Below are 21,385 nucleotides of genomic sequence, written 5' to 3' on the forward strand. Positions count from 1 at the left end.
CCTTGAAGCTGATTAAATATGCAGACTTGGAAAACGTTTTGTGAGCAAAGTTCATGTACAATTTTCTTTATACAGATACAGTCAAACTTTTCTAGCTGTCTTTTTAGCATCATCTGCAACAGGTGGAGTAGACATTGGCCTAATTGGTAGGAAAGCAGCTGGCCACTGACTGTGGTTCCTGTGCTGACACCACCAACACCGAAGGACCCAGTGCCACAGATGGTGAGGGGGCTAGCACGGAGGCCACAACTTCACCATCCTCGTCATAGACCTCTACCAAAGACCAGTCTATAGTAGTAGCGGCCTCTAATGGGAATTTACCATCTGCATCCTTGTCCACCAGCCATGTTCCCATCTCCACCCTCCCTCTTCCTACCCCTCCATTTGGCCAAACGTGCCCCCATAAAATAGGTGGCTCTTCCTTTGCTGCAGGCACAACCTGAGGCCACAGCTGCGCTGAGTGAGGAGACTATTGACCTCTTCCAGACTATGGGGCTCATTCTGAGCCCGGCGGGCGGCAGGCGCCGCCCGCCGGGCGGAAACCGCCGAAAGACCGCACCGCGGTCAATAGACCGCGGGGGTCATTTTGACTTTCCCGCTGGGCCGACGGGCGATCGCCAGAAGATCGCCCGCCGGCCCAGCGGGAAAGCCCCTGCAACGAGGAAGCCGGCTCCGAATGGAGCCGGCGGAGTTGCAGGGGTGCGACGGGTGCAGTAGCACCCGTCGCGATTTTCACTGTCTGCATAGCAGACATTGAAAATCTTTGTGGGGCCCTGTTAGGGGGCCCCTGCACTGCCCATGCCACTGGCATGGGCAGTGCAGGGGCCCCACGACACCTGTTCCCGCCATCCTGTTCCTGGCGGGTTTTACCGCCAGGAACAGGATGGCGGGAAGGGGGTCGGAATCCCCATGGCGGCGCTGCAAGCAGCGCCTCCATGGAGGATTCTCTGGCCCAGGGGAAATCCGGCCGGAAACCGCCGGATCCCCTTTTCTGACCGCGGCTTTACCGCCGCGGTCAGAATGGGCACTGAAGCACCGCCAGCCTGTTGGCGGTGCTTTCGTTGCCCATGGCCCTGGCGGTTTAGGGCCGCCATGGTCAGAATGAGGGCCTATCTCTGTAGGCCAGACTGCACTCTTGAATGCCATTCAGGGGCTTAGTTGCCAGAGGCAACAAATGTTGACTTACATGGAAGGCATTAATAGTGCAACATCCGGCCTACAGAAGTCACTCCAAGGTCTGGCCTCCTCATTGACAGCAGCCTCTCAACCTTCCCACCCTCATGCCCCAACTTCCATCGCTTTCCCATCCCAATTTCATCTTCCCACCCCTGTCCAAAGCACACTCATTGATTTGCAGATACCCACTGTAACACACACAAGAAGCACATCCACACATAAACACAGACATAGCAAAAAACACAGACACACACACAACTATAGAGACACCATACCCACCACCACATCTACCACCACGGAAACCACAGCACACTTACAGGCACCAAACTCACACGAGCAGATACCACACCCACATGCACCACCACACCAGCATACACTACACCCACTACCACTCCCACATGCACAATCATTACTACACCAGCAGAAACCACACCCACCACCACACCCACAGCACCACCACCAGCACACCTGCAGACATCACACCCACTTGCACCACCAAATCTGCAATCACTACACCCAGATTACACCAATGCCCACACTTACCCATACATCAGATGCCTAGCAAAAAAACACACATGCAGACATACGCCAGAGCCACAGGCACCTGCACTCTCAATGGTCACACACATACATTACCCACTGCCAAACCCTCTACCTCCCCACCCCAACACCCTGCCAACCATCCTACCCATGTCCCTCTGGAAGACCTGTTATTTGCCCAGGCCCGACCCTCCCCACATTCCAACCTGCCCCTATAAAACATAAATCCACCCCTCCCAAACCCCAACCCACCCTTCCCACACCCAAAACCACACCTCTGAAAATCCAGCCCACCCCTCCAACACCCAAAACCACCCCTCCGAAAACCACCCCTCCCAAATCCCACTCACAAGTAACATAATTGAGGTGCCTGCTCTGTGCCTAAAAGATGCTCCTTCTTGAGGAGGCAGGACTCGGCAGTGCAAATAAGGAGACAAGTTTTGGGCCTTCAGCCCAATGCCCTCAGGCTGGACTCTAAATCCTGCTGTGTTTTATTCTTTCCTTTCATAACGTCTTGAGAGACTTATCTCATTGTGCAATTAAAATGCTGTTTATTTTCTATACCTTTGTCCTGGCATTGTTTTTAGATTATTAGTAATTGACTGTTGATGATGTTATTTATGCTAATGTGTGACATACTGTTATTCTAATTTCTGACAGTGACATGCACAGGTTATAGTTCTGACATATTTCTATAGTACATACTTTAGTGCTGTTCATTTGTGATGGACATGTTTTTGGTGCAAGCATTCATTCTGTTACTGGACAGTTACACCAACGTATATACGTTTCTATTTTCATGACTTGAGAATGCTCGTTTGTTTATTTCAACATGATGTTTTGATGATATACACATATGCCTTACAGAGGGAATTTGACACTTTATAGTTCAATGACATCTAATGTGTCACAGGAACTACACAATCCAAGGGGACCTATGACCTTAATACATTGTTATCATGTTTGATGTTAAGACGTTATAGTGGTTTTACATTCTGTGTAAACCCACTTGTTTCATTGTGTATTGCAAATAATACATTATATTGAATTAATGTATTTACACTGATGTGTGCTGTTTATGTCTATTATATGGTTGTTTGTGTTAAACAATTACATAAACCTGTATGGACAAATTCCCATTTAGGGATTGTTGTGCCTTTTTGTGTAGGTGTCTATTGGCATGTAGGCATTTGGCTCCATATTGGTGATTGTGAATGAAATGTTGAGTTGTCCTATTTTAAGATTTTGTAAATACCACATTACAGTCAGATGTATTGCACATAATTGTACTATTGCTTGCAAGTATTTTAAAATGATGCACAAGTCCTGTGCTAATGTAAACAGATAAGTCTGATGATGATAGGTAAAACAGTGACTTACCTTCAGTTATGGGGATGACAGGGTTGATTTTCGTCTTGGTCCAGCAGCAGCAGCAAAGATAGGACTCGTACAATCAGGGTCATGGTAGCAGAAAATGAGAAAACTCAAAAGTGAGTTTCGTCCTTGTATGCCTCTAAATCCGCCAACTCAGGTGTGGAGATTTAGCTGCCACAGTTGCATCAGCGGGAAGGCACATTGTGATTGGATCAGTTGTAAAAGTCGCTGAAGTCCCACCACTAGCCGCTTTTGCCAATGTTGCACTCAACATAGGTGAAGGTTCATGTCATGGTGGTGGTTTGTCTGGGGTCTTTCATCGATGGGACTGCCAACATCTAAATAAATCGGGGTGAAACCAAAGCGACGGATGGGACATCCAACAGAAAATCCACAGAAGAGCTTCCATTCCATCAGAGTCCAAATTGCTGCTTGCCAGATTCATACATCTCAACACATGATTCCTTGATTGGCATACCCCTGCAAATGTCACCACTTGGACCTGACAGGGCCTGGCTTGTTAGTAAGTACAATATGACTTGAGGATGATTTGCTTTAATCCTAGTTAAGGAATGTACACTGGCCTGATCTGATTTTAATCTACAATGTCACCACTTGGACCTGACAAGGCCTTGTTTGTTAGTAAGTACAATATGACTTGAGGATGATTTGCTTTAATCCTAGTTAAGGAATGTACACTGGCCTGATCTGATTTTAATCTACAATTTACTGTTTCCATGTAGGAGACTCAGCGTATCCTTACCAGACATGGTTGCTGGCACCGCTGAGGAATCCAACAACGTTGGGGGAAGTCCACTTCAGTGAGGCCCATATAAGTACAAGGAGGCCAGTGGAGTGGGCTTTTGGGCTCCTGAAGCCAGATTCAGGTTTCTGGGAAAAGCAGTGGAGCTCTCCTCTATTCACCTGATAAGGTGTGCTAAATCACAGTTGCCTTTGCCCTGCAACAACATCCCAGTCATCGCACAGGTGGAAACTGTGACGAGCCACCAGGTGAGAATGTTGAAATGCCTAATGAAGATGACAGTGGTGAGGAGGATGGAATTGACTTACCTCAAGATGTCATTGACCACTTCTTCACCTGACTGTAAGTGTACCCTTAAATATTGTGACATCCACTGTCTGAACAACTTGTGACATAGGGAACACATCAGGCTGCAATGGTAACGTTGTAGGAATAGTCAGTTCAGGAAGTCCAAGACAAAGATGTTTGTGGATCTGTTCCCTACGTTGACTACTGTATTTATTGATATAGATTAACTTTGCTTGTGCTAAGTATATGTGTCATTCTAACTTATTATTTGAGTCAAATTATATGTGTGAAATGTATTTTATTTCATGGTCCTTCACCATGCCATCTTCATTTGGACATTTCAAAGTTTTGACATTTGCAGTGATGTGTTGCTGTTGGAAAGTACAAAGGGAACATGGGTTGATCCTAGGACATACACCCACTTGGGATGGACAGTTCTTGTACAGAGACAACTTGCACAGTGATTGAATGGAGGTTCTTGAAATTGTATCAGACCTGTTTTCTGCGAGAAGTTGCAACCAAGGAAATATGTGCTACGTAACTTGTTCTAACCATGTGTTTGTCAAGCCTTAGCATAATGGACGTCTTTCGCCTTGGGTAAATCTTCAATTTGCATTCACTGTAGGAAGCTGTTGATATATCTCCCCATTGTTTAAAGAACATTTTTTAGCCCACCACTGAATGTCGGTTGTGACATTGCACCAGATACAGGGCCTGATTACAACTTTGGAGGAGGTGTTAATCCATCCCAAATGTGACGGATATACCAGCAGCTGTATTACAAGTTCAATAGGATATAATGGACTCGTAATACGGCTGGTGGTATATCCGTCACTTTACCGTCACTTTTGGGACGGATTAACACCTCCTCCAAAGTTATAATCAGGCCCACAGTGTCTTGAAATGCTAATGTTGCCTCAAATTGTGTTACTGCCATGATCTAGACTATTGGTGTTATTGATATAGGATTCCTATTGTGAGAGCAGGGTGTCTGGTTCCAGCTGAGGTCATGCATCATTAATAGTTTGCCTATTTAATTTGATTTCAAGCAATATTCTAGTTCTTCCATGGTGTCAAGGTTCTGGATTGTCTGGATTGTCAACTTCTAAATACACAGACTGGTTGGCTTCTGCATGGTTTGTACAATGCATATTTGATTGTGTCACAAACTTTTTACCTAGAAATGTATGACACTAATACATTCAGATTTCATTGTTTCTTTCCCCCTCTTTGTTAACATGGGAAACACATTACCAAGGTGGTATCTATTATTTGCTTTAACATAATATTTTTTGACAGATTAAATAAATGATGGTGTACAGAAGACATAGAAAAGGAATCACCACAATAACACCAGTCTTCCACTTTCATTTAAGTGCATTTCTTTTGATCTAAAAAATGAGTGCAATAGCTTTGAAACAAGAAAGAAAAAAGTACAGCAATAAAAAACAAAGACTATCATGGAGGATGAAACTATATTTGTTGAGCACAAATTGTTTGGAGTCCAATGTACAAAATACATCTCTCCTCAGAACAGGAAAATGTGTCCATGTAATAGTCTACAGAGTGAAAGGTAGACACAAACTGGAGGAAATTAGGTATGTTGTATCTTGGAGGTGGTGGTCTTGTCATCCTCTGCAGGTGCTCTTAATGTACGTCCCCTCCTGGGTGGGGGCACTGGGGTGGATAGATCTGCTTCCTTTTGTGAAAGGGCATCCCTGTCTGCGGAAGGTGTATTGTGTCCTGATGTAGCAGGACCACAGACATGGGTACATGGTAGAGAAAAAGTCCTGCACATGTGAGGATAATCGTAAAAAGTCATCATGAACCTGCGTGTATCTGAGGTGCCTTTCTGGAAATCAACACATCGCTCTCTTGCAGGACAGAAGTACGACGCATCACCTCCCTGACCAGAGAAGAAACGACGCATGGCCTTACTTGCGGGTAAGGAATCAACGCATCGCTGACTTTTCCGACGCATGCTCGCCTGTTTATTTTTTATGCTAACCTGGTACTTTGTGTAACAACAATGTTTCTATTGTCTTCTATGAAGTAAGACTCTTTTTACTTAAAAAATTCAATTAATAACTTTACTCGTGTATGTTGGATTTTTGTGGTTTTGGTCTTGTTTTATTTAGATACATGTTGGCTATTTTTCCAAACTGGTGTGATGTCCAGTTCGTAGTGTTTTCACTGTATTACTCTGTGTTTTGATACAAATACTTTACTCATTGCCTCTGTGATAAGCCTGACTGCTTGCGCGAAGCTACCAGTGGGGGTGAGCAGGGGTTATTCTAGCTGTGTATCTCACTTACCCTGACTAGAGTGCGGGTCCCTGATTGGAGTGCATACTGACTACGAACCAGAGACCCCATTTTTAACAGTCCCAATATGAATTACAAAATAAAAAGACATTAAAGGTCTGTATTGTACCTCAAATCTGTCTTCAGCCACAGGTGACACAACCTAAAGAAAAGAAAAATTATGATTATTGGGATGTTGAGGCCTTTGGGTGATTTTTCGCATTTTACTCATGCAAGTAAGTGTACACAGAGGCACACTTCTGTAACATTGATGGAGAAATGTCCTGAAATGTAGATGTTATTTAGAAAGCGTACATTCCATGTTCCAAACATGCAACTCAACACAGTAGAGAGGGGATTTGAGAATCAAGTAATTTCAAGGCCTAAGAGTCTCAAAAACAAACCATGGTACCACTTATTGGATTAAATGGCATTGGTCATCATATGAACATGAAAACGTAAATTGCGTATCAATAATAATTCTAATCATCATGCCACAGAACATACTTGGCTTTAAATATACACACTATGATTTCCAAAAGCAAATAGATCAATTTAGTTGAGTTACAAGAAGGTTACAACATACTGGATGAACACTGCAGATGAAAGTTTGATACATATATGAAATGGTGAATGACAACTACGTAAAGCTTTGTCTTTTGTGCATATGTCAAAAGGAAGGAAGGTTGGGCAATATCACATTGCACTATTGTTTCGTGCAGAAAAATGCAGGGCATCATGGTGGTTGTAGTCATTTGTAAACTATTGCCACTAACTGTAAAAAAGTGAGTAAAACATGCCTATATAAATTAATACAGTGTAAATTAAACACACAGTTATGATATGTACATGCATATGTGTATAACGTGCATATGTTGAAATACCACTTAAAAGCACAATCCCTTCATGGGCATATGGACGGAACTTGGAACCTGTTTTTTGAAGTAAAACAACCTACATTGAGGTACAGCAAAGGACTAGGCAAATGCAAGGAATGATCCATGAGGACAACATACAATCTGGCAACACACATTGGTCTTTGTTAAATAGATTGTAACAACCATGAAGCAACTGATTTGGAAAAGACAAGATAATTTTGAAACTGAGGTTTAAATGTATATATTTTGATGGGTGTCTAGAAACATTCCGTAAAGCTAAGTTAAGGGCAAGGACTCCATTTGTGATTAGTGAGACATAAATATGTGTAACTTATTAGTCTCCACTTCACCAGAGATTCCTGTCAAGCCTTCAGGATATAGGATCTGCAAGACTTTCTCCTCCCAGGGAAAGAGTTGTAATGGGGGGCTGGGAGAAACAGCACCAGTCCTCTGGGCCACCAGGTGATGCTTGAAGGCCAGAGAATGGACTGTCCCCGGCAAGTTGTTCCACCTCTTCCTAATTTCCTCCTGTGTGTGTGCAGCTTGTTATCTACATCATTCACTCTGTTGACTATTCTGTACCACATTTGCCTTTTCTGAGTATTTTGTACCTGTGCTCCAAACAATTGTAGCTCTACTCTAATAATTTCATTCATCATGGCTGTCAGTTCTCCCTCTTTATAAAGTGGGTTCCTCTTCCCTGCCATTGTGATAAAAAAATATATATATACTGGTGCCCCTACAGTGATTTGAAAAATAATGCAAAACAAAAAAAGTGACCAAAACAGGGAGAACAGGAAAACAAATAATAACCTGGCTGTTCAATGGCAAGGTCATCCTCAGAATGGTGGTTTGCCGTGGAATGGTAAAGGATCATGATCTGAAATGAAGTGTGTTTTATAGTGTGATTTGAAGGTGTTCATAATTGTCCAATATACATCTGGTGTGGGCTGCTAATATCCATCTAATCGCTAAAGGCATAGTCCAATGCTGAATGGGTCCCATGACAGCCTCCTGCCATCATGGGACTGCCACACGTACATTGCCAGCACAACTGCATTATCTAAATCCAGCAGGCACAATGCTGCTGTTCCGATTGCGACAGAGTGCTACTCGCCAGCAGTAGAGTCCACCGCATGGCTGCGGGTTACAGCTAGCGCAATGCAGTACAACCCATCGACGTTGATGGCGGCTGAACAGCCATAGATCTAAATAAGGCAGTCAGAACACTGTCAGGTTGACGGAGTTCCGCAGCGGATTGGAGGTAATACCGGCAGGATCTAAATCAGGCCCATAATTACACATCAGTCATGGGACAAACACATTCAGCCTATCAGTTATGATTGAGAGTATCAAAAGTACAAGAATGTCAAAGACAAACTGTCCATAACTCAGGAAGGAGTTATACAGCAAGGACTGGGAATCTTGATTCCGGAGAGTCTACCTCAAAAGATGATAGAAGGAGCTCACGGAAGACTTTGTGGCATTGTTGCTATAAAGAGAGCTCTCCATGACCACGTTTGGTTTCATACCTAGATGAAATAGTTGAAAAGTAACTCAAAGCCTGTCACATATGCAACTGCCTGTCAACCAAGTCACTCAACATACTGAAAACGTCAGAACTCCCTAAACCTGCATAGTACAGAATACCTATCAATTTCTTTGGTCCACTTGACAATGGCCATCATTTATTGGTCATTGTAGATGAATATTCACATTTTGCTTTGGTCCAAGATCTCCCATCCAGGGCACATGATAGAGTAATTGGAAAAACTTGCATTTCTGCAGCATGGGGCTTACCAGTCATTGAGAGGCTGACAATGGTCCACCCTTCAACAGTATATTTTTAAAAGATTTTCTGGTGCATCTGAACATAAACCATCAAAAGATCACACCCTTATGGCCACAGGCCAATGGACTTGTTTTCTGAGTATGCTAAAAACAACAGTGCAGCATGGAACTCTTTAGAAACTCATTCGAAACACAGTGCTGAACTCTACCTCTACAAGCTTATCATTTGACACCCCACTCGACCACAGGTGAAAGTCATATGACATTGATGTTCGGTAGAGCAATAGTAACCAAGATACCCCAATGGAGCGCAGAAAGGAATAGAAATGAAATCATGATTTGTATAAGGGACTTGGTTCAAAAACAAAAAACAAAAATGTATGCAGACAAAAGGCGGCATGCGAAAGACCTCTCATTCTGAAAAGAAGATTTGGTGATCACCCAACAATTACGAAAAAGAAAATCTGAAGCTCCTTACGATGCTGAGCCTTTTCAAGTAGGGTCTATCAAAGGACAAATGATGACTGCCCACCAACTTGGGAAGTCCCTTTCTAGAGACTCTTCTCACTTCAGGCTGTGTTTCATGGGTCTTCAACTCAAGATGGTGAAAGAAAGACTGATTCTGAAAACTCAGTGACTGTTGCTGATTCCTTACCATCACTGGTAATCTCCAATATTGAAGACGACGGATTACAGGTTCCAGTAACTAGATCAGGTCGACACATCAAGCATCAAGAAGATTATTTGATCTAGTTGTACATAATTCTTGATATATGTAGACATTTGTGTCTGTCTCATGATTTTCCGCCCAAAAAATTCGCAATTTTTCATTTAACAGAGGAGGAGATGTAGTGTTTTGCACAATTTAAAACAGAACCATTCTGACTCCCAGAAACTTTCAGTGTGATGTAATTGCTAGAATAGAATGTATAAAAGCTTGGTTTAGAATGTCAGAGTTCACAGGTACACAACGAGGAGTAAAAAAGTGTAATTTACAGCTCCATGTGTGGCCTGGTCTGTTAGTGGATAAAAGCCTGGGGAGGACGCTACACCAATAGGCAAATAATGCAAGAAGAAAGGAATATTTCATTGCTTTCTAAAGACAGCCATATGTACCAATCACAGTCCTTCTTTGGATTGTCTTTCCTCTCCTGCGTGTCTCGGGGGTGTCTCACGAGAGGCCTGCATGATCATAAAAATCAAGGATGTTTCTTAATATATTAAATGCAACAATATATCAACTGTTTTGTACTTTAAACATCACTTCCCATGTTTTACTTTGTTAAGCACTGCAAAAATGCACTGTTGTAAAGTCAATTCTAAATGTAAGATCTCGCGAGAGGATCGCGAGAGCCAGACAGGAAGTACAGCCCCTTTGGAATTGGCATTCATTCAGCGGATTGTGTTTTCTGCTCTTGCAATTGTCTTGTGAGAACCATAGGTCTGCAAACAAAATAATGAATACAATATACATACTGTGGTAACTTTATTATTAAAGATTAGCATTTAATTGACAAGATGAAACAAAACTCTGTACAACAGATTAGAAGGAAATGTATACCTCAATGCTCTTGCAGGCCTCCCACGAGCCACCCGCAAGCCTCCCGCGAGAGGAATCACATATCTTAAAAATGCTTATACCTAGTGAAAACACTTAGGGCCCGCTTCACAAAGGTAAAGTTAGACTAAAAGTCTAATTTTACTTCTTTCGGTATTCACAAAGGGACTTACAGGTGGTAATTTTACGACTGTGGCGGTCCCATACTTCCATACTCAGGTGGAGGTTCTTTACTTGGGGTTGAGATTCCGCACTTCAGACAGAATCTCCATCCTGAGTGTGGAACTTTCATACTCGAGACAGAATCCCCACATTGGGGCGGAGTAAGTGCAATTTCATACGCCTGCAGACAATTAATGCCACCTGCAACTGATACACTACAAACCACATAAAAGCAGCACAAATCCAAGGTCCTGGTTTTTCCACACCCCCAAGTCACCTGCCTGTTCTGCACCTTGCCTTGCCATCAGCATGTTACATGTTTGAAAAAAGAAGAACTACACTGAGAAGGAGACCAATATTACTGTAAATTTTGCAGTGAGGAACTACAAAAAACTGCATGGTCTATCTCCATACCTCAGCAGTGCAAAACAGAAGGCAGAGCTATGGCAGCAGTTGGCTAATGCAGTTAGTGCATTGGGGGAGGATGTCCAATCCATCACAAACATCAAAAAGAAGTGGCGGAATGAGGGGAGACGGGTGAAGGAGACATTTACCAGGCTAGAGGTGGCCAGAGCTCTTCCTGGTGGACAAACTGCAACCTGTCTCCATCTCCCCACTTGAGAAGGACGTCCTCTCCCACATGGACCCCCCCTCCTGCATGGCCTGCCTCTGAATGATGAGCTTAATGTGTGTGCAAGGTTATATTGGGGCTGCCTGGTCCATCTGGTCTGTCTAGACAGACAGCCTCAGTGATTAACATTCTGCCCACACCTACACCTCCCACCACAGCTGCTACATTAACTACACAGATGGATAACTCTACTTCCTGTGTCCAGAGGAACAGAACTCCCATCTAGTTCTGACTACTGTTGAGCAACCATCACCACCTCCAGCTGTGCCAGTACCTAGTAGGGTGGGTCACACTGACTCAAGGGCACAGGGTAGTGGAGGTAGGCATCACGGGAGGGAATCAGTGGGACACAAAAGTGAGGCCACTGGCATCATTGACACCCAAACCATCATTGACCAAGCCTTGGAAGCAATACAAAAGTTCCAAGATGTGATGGGCCAGGTCTTAATAGAGATCAAGGTCCTAAACAGGTGCAAAGAGAGCACATTATTGAGCTACAGAAGCACAGCTCCAATTTGTGTTCCTTGACTGGGGTGATGTTTGACTTTTAAAGTTATAGGTGCAGGGGTTTTCCTGCATCCTCTACCCCTGTCTGTGGTCCTTCTACATCAGGACAAAATACACCTTCCACAGCCACAGACAGGCAGGCCCTTCCACAACAGCAAACTGCTCTACCCACCCCAGCCCCTTCACCTGTGCCCCCACCCAGGAAGGGACATTCCTCCAGACCACCAGGAGAGGATGATAAGACCACCACCTCCAAGAGACAACATACCTAATTTCCTTCAGTTTGTGTCTACCATTCACTCTGTATACTATTACACGGACACCTTTTTATTTTCTTCGGAGCAATGTATTTTGTTCATTGGACTACAAACTGTTTGTGCTCAACAAATATGGTTCCGTCCACCTTGATGGACTTTGTGTTTTTAAACAATGTCTTAAAATGATAAATGTATCTGATACACTGCAAATGTGACTATGGAACTCACTTCAGGTTTGTGCAAATATTCATGGTAAGTAGATGCTCATGTGTCTCATTTTCTCTATTGCACTACAATTCCCAAAATCCTTTGTGATACAAATATTAACGTCTAATTTCTTATTCACAAACAGTGGCCCACCACTGCTGCTGATTTTGTTTTACACTGGTAAAAGGCACTAGAAAATGTGCCTGAATTATTAATCATCACAGTTGTCTTGCAACGGCAATTGAGTAAATATGTAAATGGTTGTTCAAAATTATCATGTCTTGGTATTATCTGTTGACTTCTTTTTATTTCCACTGTTAGAAATGGGGTCTTCGGTTGGCAGTTAGGTTACCCCCTGTTCAAGCAAAGACCCTCACTCTAGCCAGGGTAAAGGAGAATCACACTCAGTTAACCCCCACTCACCTCCTTGGTAGCTTGACACGACCAGGTAGGCTTAACTTCAGAGACTAGGTGTAAAGTATTTGTAACAAAACACACAGTGATTCAGTAAAACCACCACAAAATGATTCAACACAGGTTTGGAATAATAGCCAATATTTATCTAAACAAAACAAGACCCAAACTACAAAAGTCCAACATACACAAGTCAAGTTATGAATTTGTAAAGATGAAACTTAAAAATAGCCATTAGAAACTCAAAATGTTTCGATGAGGTGTTAACACGGCATCATGACGGAGTCCTTCCCAACAATCCAACGGCAACAGTGCCGGGCATGGAGTCACGCATACCCCCAGGTACAGTACCTTAGTAAAGTGTGGATTGCGGCGTTGCTGGATCCGAGGTGGCATAGGTTCCGGTGCTGTGGGGCGAAGGAGCTGAGGCATCACGAAGAGGCAGTGGGTCCTTGCTGCGGAGCGGTGGAGCTGAGGCGGTGCCAGTGCGAAGCGTTAAATCCGCTCTCTTCGGGCGGCGTCAGTCACAATGTGGATGCAATGACTTTCACAGAGTCACGGACTTCAGCGGGGCTGCAGGGGTGTTGGGCCTGCGAGGGTTGTCGCACTCCAGCAAGGACAACACAGTTAGTTGCAGGCAGCATCATGGGATTCGGAAGCAGCATAGGTCCGGAGTCGTCCAAAGTTGGTTTTCTTGGATTTTCACCAGCTTCTCCTTTCAAGGGCCCAGGGACTAAATAGGGCACCACTTGTCAGGGCAGGAGTCTGAGCAGAGAGTCCAGGTGCTGGTAGGGGTTACCTTTGATGGCCCTGAAACTTCAGAACTGGGGGCAAGCTCAGTCCAAGCCCTTGGAGATTCTTCTCAAGTTGGAAAATACCACAAAGTCCAGTCATTGTCCCCTTTCACAGGCAGAAGCAGCAACTGCAGGATAGCTCCACAAAGCACAGTCAGAGGCAGGGCAGCACTCCTCCTCAGCTCTTAAGCTCTTCGCCTTGGCTAGAGGGTCCTCTTGATTCCCGAAGTGATTTGATCTTCAGGGGTTTTGGGTGCTTTTCTTACACCCCTTTCTGCCTTTGAAGTAGACCTACTTCAAGGAAAAGACTCTCTTGTTTGTGATTTCCTGCCTTGCCCAAGCCAGGCCCTAGACACACACCAGGGGGTCGGAGACTGCATTGTGTGAGGGCATGCACAGCCCTTTTAGGTGTGAGCGACCACTCCTCCCCTGCCTCTTAGCACAGATGGATCGTCAGGATATGCAGGCTACACCCCAGCTCCCTTTGTATCACTGTCTAGAGAGAGGTTCAAACAGCCCAACTGTCAAAGTGACCCAGACAGGGAATCCACAAACAGGCAGAGTCACAGAATAGTTTAAGTAAAAAAATGCCTACTTTCTGAAAGTGGCATTTTCAAACACACAATCTAAAAACCAACTTGACTAAAAGATGTATTTTTAAATTGTGAGCGCAGAGACCCTAAACTCCACATTTCTATCTGCTCCCTGAGGGAATTTGCACTTTATTAATATTTAAAGGCAGCCCCCATGTTAACCTATGAGAGAGCTAGGCCTTGCAACAGTGAAAACTTAATTTGGCAGTATTTCACTGTTAGGACATGTAAAACACATAAGTACATGTCCCGCCTTTAACACACACTGCACCCTACCCATGGGGCTACCTAGGGACTACCTTAGGGGTGCCTTACATGTATGAAAAGGGAAGGCTTGGGCCTGGCAAGTGGGTACACTTGCCAAGTCGAATTGGTAGTTTAAAACTGCACACACAGACACTGCAGTGGCAGGTCTGAGCCATGTTTACAGGGATACTAATGTGGGTGGCACAACCAGTACTGTAGGCCCACTAGTAGTATTTGATTTTCAGGCCCATGGCACCTCTAGTGCACTGTACTAGGGACTTAATAGTAAATCAAATATGACAATCATGGAAAGTCAATTACACATATATTTGACATTGGCACACTTGCACTTTAGCACTGGATAGCAGTGATAAAATGTTTAGAGTAACAAAAACAGCAAAAACACAGTCCAGCATACATCAAAAACCTGGGAAACAGAGGGAAAAAGTTAAGGGAGACGACACCTAGGATGCCAAATCTAACATCCACATAAAGTCAGAGTAGATTGCTCCATTGGAGCAGAAGTCCATGCATCTGCAGGGAGGCAACGTCATGGGACACATCAACCCATACCACCAGTACAAAGTGGTACATAAATATGGCCAGAAGCAGGTCCCATTTATTAGATTGTGATCACACAACCCAGAGATATTTTACATAGGATCCATCAATAGTCTCAAACATGTGAACTGAATGAAGATATGTTGTTTATTACATTTGTCAACTAGTATGTAAACTAAAGGCAATGTTATCATTTTAGGCACTATGATTTTGGACACAAAAACACATCATACAGTGATCTCTGCTCCACGTATGGGTATGACATATGATCAGGTGCCACACACTAGGTGGATGGTAGACTATGGTAAGTACACTTAAAAATTACTTTATTAAAGCTTCATAATCTTAAATATTAGATGATACGTCAGAAGTATTATGTGCATGTCTAATATCCATGTTGTCTCTTTTCTCCATTATCTCCATTTACTCAGATATGGCGCATAAGAGTATACTACTTCATAACATTTTGGTTAACAAAATCATGATGCTATATTGTGCCATATATAACAAATTACTTACATTGGCTGATCGAAAGAGGATTAGTCACACCTATGTTGAAAGCATATACCTATGACATGAATGTAAAATGATTTGCAGCAGCCTTTTTACTTGCATATATATGGTACATTACAGTTGCTTTCAGGACTTCTTCAGTTATCCAAAGCTCCCCATCCAGTGATTTGGGAGACATTCTGCCTGCAGGAGTCAGATTCACTACCACCCATCAATCAGGTAGGTGTGCCATATAGTGTTGTAAACTATTGATTCCCAAATAGTGCACAATAACCAAATCCTTGTGAAAGGATATTAGCAGATATTGGTATTTTTGAAGCATCTGATGTTGATTTGTGATATGTTCCCAACATAATATGTGATGTATGTTTTAAATTTGCATGTTCACATATATTTCATGCCGAACATTAATTACGGTGTCACTACCATGTGAAACTGCTGGATTGAAGACTGCGTCTTTCGACACACAATCAAGGAGCCAGGTGCAGCAGCTGACATCATGGGGCATCTCAATACCATACACAACTGTGTCTGGAGCTACAGGCACCCTCACCCACTGTACAGGCACATCCACCAACTGTACAGACAGATGCACCACACCCACTCATACATCAGCACCAACACAGTAAATGCACCACCACAATTGCAAAGGTCAATGCAAAATATAAATACTCCCAACATTTTAAATAGAGAGATATGTTCACAATTCAATACTGATTTGAGTAATAGTTGATAATGCTCAATTTGTTACTCTGTCGGCCATGTATGAGAAGATAAAATGTGTGTGAGTAAGACATGGAGATTTGTATGATCATCTGCGTATCAAGGTATCAAGTTGAAAGCATAGCTAAACACCTACCAATGTTGACTTCCATACTTTGAATCCAGCATAAACATTGGAAAACACCAGGCAGAGATGGTGATTAAGAAATATATATTTACTGTAGGAAATAAATTAAATAAAAACAACTGTTCATTGGAAAGGGAGAAAGAAACTGAAATCAAATCAAATCTTCTGGCAGAATGGACAATGGAATTTGGAATGGGTTTGGCAAAAAAAAAAAAACATGTCAGTAAGCGTCTGAGGAACCAGTCTTTACAAGGGTTAAAGAAATGTCAACGGCTCAGACATTGTCCAGTCACTGGCCATCCTCACTGTCCTCCTTCTCTGCAATGTTGAGATCCTCTACACCTGTGGACTCACTTTGGCTGGCTGATGCAGAACCAGATACCCCACAACAGCGGCAAACATGAGGAGTAGAAGGGAAAACAAAGAGGGAAGACTCACTGAAAGACACAACAACAGTGGTCTGGGTGGGTCGTTGGGCCAACACAGACAATATGGCTGCACCCAAGGAAGTGATGGAGGAATTGATGTTGTCCATTTGTCTGGAATGTGACTCTCAGAACAAATGGAGTTCAACTCAGATCTCCTGTAATAAGATCTCCTTAAAGACTCGAGAGTATACATTCTGGTCAATATCAGATGCCACATGATTGTATATATACATAAATATATATATATATATATATATATATATATATATATATATATATATATATATATATATATATATATATATATATATGTATATATATATATATATATATATATATATATATATATATATATATATATATATATTATACTTATATATATATATTACTAGAGGTGGTTGCCCACTAGGTAGCTAAAGGTAGGATTATGTTTCTATAAAAAAGCATTTTTTACTTGCCTATATCTATGCAGCCCCTGCACTCCCTGGTGGCTCCACATCCACAACTGGCGGTGCGGGCACCGTGACAGCTGATGGTGGTGGTGATGTTAGCCTGACAGCTTCTGCTGGCGTAGAGTGCCTCGTCTCCTCCTGTTCATGGGTTGGGGATCCCTTACCGTTCCTGGCAGGAGTGGATGGGCTCTTCCCCTCTCTGCCTGGTGGTGCAGGCTCCTTCCCCTTCCTCACAGCTGGTGCAGGCTCCTTTCCCTTCTTCACAGCTGGTGCGGGCTCCTTCCCCTTCTTCACAGCTGTTGTAGGCTCCTTCCCCTTCCTCACAGCTGGCATAGGCTCCTTCCCCTTGCTCACAGCTGGTGCAGAACTCTTCCCTTTCATCCCTGGTGGTGCTGGCTCCTTCCCCTTCAGTGTTGTAGGTCTGGTATCCTTACCACCACGAGTAGGTGGTGCTACCACTGTCCCCGTGCACTGTTTAGCTGAGGTGCTGGGCTGTGTCCTTGGTACCCTGCCCATACATGCAGGACGGGGGAGGAGGGGGAGGGAAGAGGTCTATTTGGGAAAGGGAAATTTTGGGGGGAATGTTGGGGTGGGAGGAGGGAGGAGTAATGGGAGTGGAGGATGATGGAGTGGTTGTTGGAGGTGTATGCTGGATTTCGGTGCAGGTGCATGGGCTGTATGCTGATGTGAGGTGGATGGCTGTTGGGTATCTGAGTGTTTGCTTTTGTGTCCTTTAGGAGGGGGGACAGACACAGTAGGAGAAGACACAGGGGACGCGTGCATGGATGTTGTGGAGGTGTCTGCCAGTGAGGTGTGTGTCCTGCTTGGTGTGGTGTTGCTGATAGTGGATGTAGATGTAGTGCATGCAGGTGTGATGTGGACGTAAATGGGAGGCAGGTGGAGGAGAAGGAGGAGATAGTAAAGGCTGTGGATGTTGTCATGTCTGCAAAGGTATGTTGTTTGTGTGAGTGCCTGTGGAATGAAGTGTGGTGCTTGTGTTTGCCTGTGCCATTGTTGTGTGTTGCCTTGTGTGCATGCTCGTCTGTGTGCTCAGGATGGGTTGGGGTTCAGGAGAATGGGACTGGGAAGTGGTAGTTGCAGGGGGGACGTTAGAAACAGGGACAATGGCTGCCATCAGAGAGGAGGCCAGAGCCTGAATCGACCTCTATTGGGCTGCCAAACCACTGTGAATGCCCTCCAGGTATGCATTGCATTGCTGCATCTGGGTTGCCAGTCCCTGGATGGCATTCACAATGGTTGACTGCCCTACAGAGATGGATCTCAGGAGGACAATAGCCTCCTCACTCAGGCCAGCAGGGCTCACTGGAGCAGGGCCTGAGGTGCCTGCGGCGAAGGAGATGCCCACCCTCCTGGGTGAGCGGGCACAGGCAACTCGCTGAGGGGCTAATGGAAGTGCAGTGCTGGTATTGGGGTGGCAGCTGTACCTGCAGCCGGGGTGGTCACAGAGGTGTCCACCACCACCAGGGAGCTACCATTGGAGGAGGTATCAGAGTCTGTGTTGTCCCCTACAGTATCCGCCGTGGTGCTCCCCTCGCCCTCTCTCCCACTTGTTCCCTCAGCATCGGTGGACTCTGCCTCCAGGGTCCTGTGGGATGCAGCTCCCTCTGTCACCGGTGCCTCTGCTCCTCCACCAGATGATGCTAATGCACACAAGGACAGGATGACGAAGCAAGAAATGGGGGGGAGAGAGACAAAGGATACACTGGGTCAGGGACTGCACCAACACCACAGTTGGCGTACACAGCACCCTCACACACAGGGAACAGGCCTACGCAATATGCATTACACTACCAGTGAAATGGCTAGTCTCCAAGGCATGAGGAGGAGCACACGCCGCCAAAGGGCAGCACACCTGGGACCCACGCAGCCCTGCCTAGAAGTGAATACTAAGCTAGGTTACCTATATTTGCCATGCAACCATTACCCTTCAGAGGACCTACGCTGCTATGTCTGGCCTGGCCTTAGGGGCACCCACTAACACACAACCACCACCCGGAAACCACCCCACCAGCCATAGGTTGTAATTATATCACTGTACTCACCCCCTTGTGGCTGCTGTGATTCCCTCAGGCGCCCATTCAGCTCAGGGTACGCCACCGCCAGTATGCGGGCTATCGGGGGGGGGGTCAGGGTCACTTCCTTGTTGGGAGGGCATCCCCAGCCTCCACAGTCTTCCGTGCCCATCGTCTCAGGTCCTCCCACCCTTTGTGACAGTGGATGCTCCACCTGCCATAGACCCCAGGGTCCACACATCCTTGGTGATTGCACACCATAATCCCTTTGTTCGATGGGCGCTGACCTGCAGAGGTAATACATACAGAAGAAGTCCATTAAACAAACATTCCAGTCTGTCACACACATGGCCCACCATACCCGATGCCATTACCATTGCAACACACATAGGCCAGCTCACAACATGTACACTGCCAAACAGACAATCACCCCACCCCCCACCCACCCTTACACAATGCCTTCACACGCATCTCCATGCATTCATGCCACATGCATTGTGCCCACAGTGTACTCACCTGTTGGTCTGGAGGCCCATGCAGCAGTCCGTACTGGGGTACACAGGCCATGGTAGGTTCCAGACACAGGTCACAGCAGCACATGCAGTGTAGGTCTTCTCCTGTGGAAGGTCAGGAAACAAGTGATGATTGAGATAGGAAATGACGGTTATGTCCTCGACGGTGTATTCCATCACCGCTGACGTAGATCCCCATTGGCCACTGTACCCCATAGGGCCTAATATTATCCAATGAGGAATTGCACGGTGGTTCACGACCACCTACTGCCATATGTCGCACAACGTCAGTGGAATTACCTCACTTCCACCTGTCCCTCCACATAGGACAGGCGGCTGCCATTTCAGGGGGGGGGGGACAGGCCTATCGATAATTTCTGCGTCACAGGATAAATAGGCACATATTTTTAAATTCCACTGTCCTAAACATGATGTGGGCTGCTGTTGTGTTATAGTTGTTCAAATTGTGACAGCCTACGCACTCTTGTGTCCCTTAGAATAGGAGATGGAGACATGCCCCCATGTACAGACCGCTGGTGGACTTAGCTACATTGGAGGACAGGCACATTATACTCACCTATAGACTGGACAGGGCCACAATTTCAGAGCTGTGTGCCCAGTTGGAGCCTGACCTGATATCAGCTATCGGTCATCCCACTGGGATCCCTCCTCTTGTGCAGGTTCTATCAGTGCTCCATTTCCTGGCAACTGGTTCTTTCCAAGCGACAGTGCGCTTGGCAGCAGGAATGTCACAACCAATGTTCTCAATCATGCTGGCAAGAGTCTGGTCCGCCCTGGTAAAACATATGTGCAGTTACATAGCTTTCTCCCAGGTGAATGATTTTGGCCATTGTGAAGGCCCGATTTTTTGCAGTGGGACACATCCCCAATATTATTGGGGTGATTGACGATACATATATTGTGTTTGTCCCACCTCGGCAGAATGAACAGGTGTACAGTAATCTTAAGAGTTTCCACTCCATGAATGTGCAGATGGTGTGCCTGGCGGACCAATACATCTCCCACGTCAATGCTAGATATCCAGGGTCAGTGCATGATGCCTTTGTCCTCAGGAATAGCAGCATCCCAAATGTGATGGGCCAACTGCAGAGGCACAGGGTGTGGCTTATAGGTGAGCCTTGGTCCCCACCCAGTGTATGTTGGTGTATGCCTATGCTGTTAGCCAAATAGGATAGTGTGTATCTAAATGTTGTCCCTCAATACTTGCAGGTGACTCTGGCTACCCAAACCTATTGTAGCTGCTGATCCCTGTGAGGAATGCAAGGACAGGGGCTGAAGAACTTTATAATGAGGCACATGGGCGAACCAGAAGGATAATTGAGAGAACCTTTGGCCTCCTGAAGGCCAGGTTCAGGTGCCTCCATCTGACAGGTGGATCCCTGTGGTACTCACCCGAGAAGGTCTGCCAGATAGTAGTGGCATGCTGCATGTTGCACAACCTGGCCTCAAATGTCATGTACCTTTTCTGGAGGAGGAGGACACTGGCGATGCCCCTGTGGCAGCAGTGGACCCTGAGGAAAGTGAGAATGAAGA

At 45.0% G+C, this 21,385-nt stretch overlaps 1 long non-coding RNA gene across 1 annotated transcript in view; it reads right to left on the minus strand.

Annotated features, from left to right (window-relative positions):
- Positions 1–21,385, minus strand: part of LOC138302009 (uncharacterized) — a 249,737-nt gene that overhangs the window by 131,733 nt on the left and 96,619 nt on the right. The window contains exon 2 of the long non-coding RNA XR_011205215.1: positions 6,575–6,607. This is a non-coding gene — a long non-coding RNA (uncharacterized lncRNA). The remainder of the gene's footprint in view (positions 1–6,574; positions 6,608–21,385) is intronic.

The sequence above is a fragment of the Pleurodeles waltl genome, chromosome 6 (assembly GCF_031143425.1).
Source record: "Pleurodeles waltl isolate 20211129_DDA chromosome 6, aPleWal1.hap1.20221129, whole genome shotgun sequence".
NCBI classification, from domain to species: Eukaryota; Metazoa; Chordata; class Amphibia; order Caudata; family Salamandridae; genus Pleurodeles; species Pleurodeles waltl.